We start from the raw sequence: 3,673 nt of genomic DNA, 5'->3' as shown, positions 1-3,673 counted from the left end.
AGATCTCGCACCTCTAACCCACAAATTTCTGCCGTCTTCCATTTTTTTCCGGCAGTATGACATGGCAGCGCAGAGTACAATTTTCAGCGCCAGTTAAGTTTCTGCATGCACAAGTTGTAACCTCACCTAAGAGGGTAGGGAGGGGAAGATGCTGCCCAAAACTTTCAGCTACTATTTAGTCCACATACAACCACAATTTTCCCATATTTGATTTTGGGTTTATGACATTAACTTTCCTTTTTCTGTTTTCTAACTGTAAGATGAGAATCACGAAACTTTTTCCAGTGGGGAATTTCACCAAAATAAAGGAGTCAATTTTATTTTTAAAATTTCTCATTAATTTTCAGATGGAAGAAAACCCCCAAATAAAACCAAACAAAAAACTCCCAGTGCAAACAAACAAACAATCAAACAAACCCCAAAAAACTGTTTCTTAGACCATCAGATTTAAGAAATTTCCCCAAGTCATATTCAAGAAGGAGAGCCATGGAATCCCATGGAAAAGTAATCAGAATATAGAGGAGGAGCAAATTGTGACTATGAGGGAAAGGACACCAAAAAGGATAGAATCCATGCTGTTGGAAATTTTCAGTTGTTACCATAGCCACAATATAGAAACTGAATGATATCTTCTGAGATGAAGGTAATGATATAGAATGACACATATTTTGTGGAAAACTGTTCAATTCTGAAAAAAAAGAAACAAATTAATTATATCCACAGCTACCAAAGATAGTCTTTGCTGATGTTATTTGAAGAATGAACAATAACATTTTTCATAAGCCTTTATATTGATACCATATGGGCTCTTAATTCAGTGGAGAAAATGGATCTTGGTGGGCATCTTCTATAATGACTTGATTTCACTGGATATCTCACAGAAAATCAACTTCAATGTACTTCAAACCTTGCTAAAGGAGAAGAATTTGTAGCAATCATATCAGTAATTTTTTCATTTCCTTCAAGCAAAAGAGGTGAGTGAACAGAAGATTCTGGAAATAACCTGCTGATGAAAGGAACAGATGCTCATTTTTGTTGAACATTGTTCACTTTTGTGTGAGAAGTGAGGGTTACACTGTTCGAATGCCAATAGAAGAAAAATCAAGATTAAATATCTGCAGACATATGTAACACTCACGTTACGTGTGGTAAGAGAACATAAGAATTTACAAAAATCCAAAGTGCTTAATCCCATGGAGTAGAATATTGCATCTCTTAGTGGCAGACAAAAAGAAACATCAGCAATTTAAAAAAAAATAGTGGCTATGGAGATACTAGAGTGAATAAGTACAGAGTGCTTATGACAGTTTTATTTATACAGATAGGATAAAGCTCTGAATGGTTAATACAACATTTAGACATTGTCCTTTAAAGTTAAAAGTTGGGTTGTTATAAAAAAAAATCTCTCATTTGATATGACATTTCATCATTTCTCCTTTCTTCCCTTTTATATCTTACTTTCTTATGTCCCTTTACCTTTTACTCTTATCCACAAAGATCCCCATTCTGCCTGCTTTTCACTGCTTTCCTGCTCCTCAACATCCTCCCTCCAGGTTTGTTTTCCGAATCAAATCTCACAGTAAACACATTTATTGAAAGAAAATGGAATTGAGGCAGGAGGAAGGAGGCTACAGTCACATAATCTTCCTTCTCTGCATTAGGTACTGAAGAAACTGAATATAAGAATGAATTTCTAAGATATATAACCAGGGTTAGTGATATGTTATAGATTGTCTGTTGTTATTCAAGCATCCTTGCAACCCTTTTTACCCTAATGAAGTTCTTCTAGAAAAATACTGAATTAGTTCCTCATCCTAAGTAACAAGACAACCTTTTCTTGCATGATTTTTTTTCTCAGTGAACTTCTGTGGAACATAATGAAATCTTGAAAAAGATAATTGTTAGTTATGTCTTAGGATTTTAGGCATACATATACATTTTAAAGAAACTTGTGTGAACAAGAGCATATCCCATTTGTGGGACGGACTTAGTCTTGCTTGCTTGTATGGATTAATGCAGAGCAAAAAAATAGTCAAAAGGGGTGTTTTGTTTTTTTTTTTTTTTTAGTTATGTATTTGGTTTTTATTTTCAAATTTCCAAACCAGCACTGCTTTTCCTGTTCACCTCTGCTGAAAAATCTTTCCCAGCCTGGCAAGAGATCGAGGCAGCCTTTGCAAAGCTGTGGGAATAGGTGAATTGCAAGACAGGTTTAGCGACACAAGAACTCAGCAGGTTGTAGTCTGAGAGCTGGGACTGGGTGCATGCGAACCAGCACTGATGTCTGGAAGGAAGCAGGGCCTCAGGAAGGACACAGTGAGGCTGGGGCTTGCAAAGCACATTGTGTCTACAGCTGCAATTAAGACATTTCATTGCTTTAAGATTGTTTTGGTTTTGTCTGCAGAATGAAAGATTATTCATTCTCTTTTTGCTATAGGACTGATACTTCAGGCTTGACAGTCCATGTGAATTTCTGGCTCCTTCAATGCTGTGAAGTCAATAAAATCTGAAGATGTCAGTGGATCCCAGGTGCGGGGGACCTTAAAGTCTCAGACTCTTAAGAGTGAAGGGTTTGCTTTAAAACCACCTTATTTGAGGATAATTTCACTAGTGAATCACACAGAAAAAAGGTGTTCACATCTTCTGAATTGCCTGGCTTTTAGGTATGTTTTCCAGAGGAAGTGCTAGTACATTAAATGCTACTCTCCTTCTCTTACGTAGTTCACCTTTTCCCTACAACTCCAGCACTGCTGGCTCATACACAAAAAGGAGTGTTTCTGGAACCCTCTGCTGCAAGATTGCCTAATCACTCACGCAATTTAGTCAGCAGGGACAGGAGAATGGACCCGCTTCACTGCCATTGTATGTAGCATATGCAGAGGAATTATGGCTATGTAATAGCAGCAGCAGCAGCCAATGAAAAATCTACATTTGGATGGCCACTCAAATAGATGAAAGGAGGCTTTTTTCCTACTGCTTCATTTTTTCCTACTGCTTCATTACTGCTTCATTCATTTTTTCCTACTGCTTTATTATGTGTTTTATCTGCTGATTGCTATGTACAGGTTACAGATAACTTGGGGCAGAAAACTGCGAGAAGAAAGTAGGAGACTGTGAAGATGGGGGAGAAATATGCTGGAAAGTAACATTGGGAGGATGAGAAAGTGAAAAGGGAAAAAGTGAGATTATCACCCTCCAGATTAAAGAGCCGTTCAAGACCTCTTCCTATCAGCCAGGACTAGGATAGGAGAGGGAATGCTCCTACATGTTGTCTGCTTCTTTTGGATGCTTAATAATCATCTGTAATATTTGATACAGTATCAGAAATAAACTTTTATGGTTTTAAAAGCCATAACACAGGTGGTGTAACAATGACAGCTCTTTTCAGCTTTGTGGTTTTTAATTTGAGGGAAATGACTAGAAAACTTGACCTTGGGTGTGTTGATACTGACTCTAGTTTCTTAATGCATGTTTATTGATGTGAGTTCCAGTAGGACGGACCAGCCCCATCCGTGTTTCACAGGTTTCGTGGTAGCAGAACATACTGATTTAATATTTTCCTTTAGCAAGAGTGCCATCCACTTCCTAAATCCTTTAAATTTGAAACAAAGATATACATATATTTTTTCAATAAATATTTTATATTTGCATTTTTTCTCTTGCAATTAGTCACTCT

At 37.1% G+C, this 3,673-nt stretch overlaps 1 long non-coding RNA gene across 1 annotated transcript; it reads left to right on the top strand.

Moving 5' to 3' along the window:
- The first annotated feature begins 248 nt into the window (after nucleotides 1-248).
- LOC121673399 lies at nucleotides 249-3,374 on the top strand. The gene is made up of 2 exons (XR_006019201.1): nucleotides 249-2,526; nucleotides 3,063-3,374. It is a non-coding gene; the product is annotated as an uncharacterized LOC121673399 (long non-coding RNA).
- The last annotated feature ends 299 nt before the right edge of the window (nucleotides 3,375-3,673 follow it).

The sequence above is a fragment of the Corvus kubaryi genome, unplaced genomic scaffold (genome assembly GCF_017639235.1).
Source record: "Corvus kubaryi isolate FWS band 111438036 unplaced genomic scaffold, C.kubaryi_AGA036_p1.0 65380, whole genome shotgun sequence".
NCBI lineage: Eukaryota > Metazoa > Chordata > Aves > Passeriformes > Corvidae > Corvus > Corvus kubaryi.
This window is presented reverse-complemented; position numbering and strand designations above follow the sequence as displayed.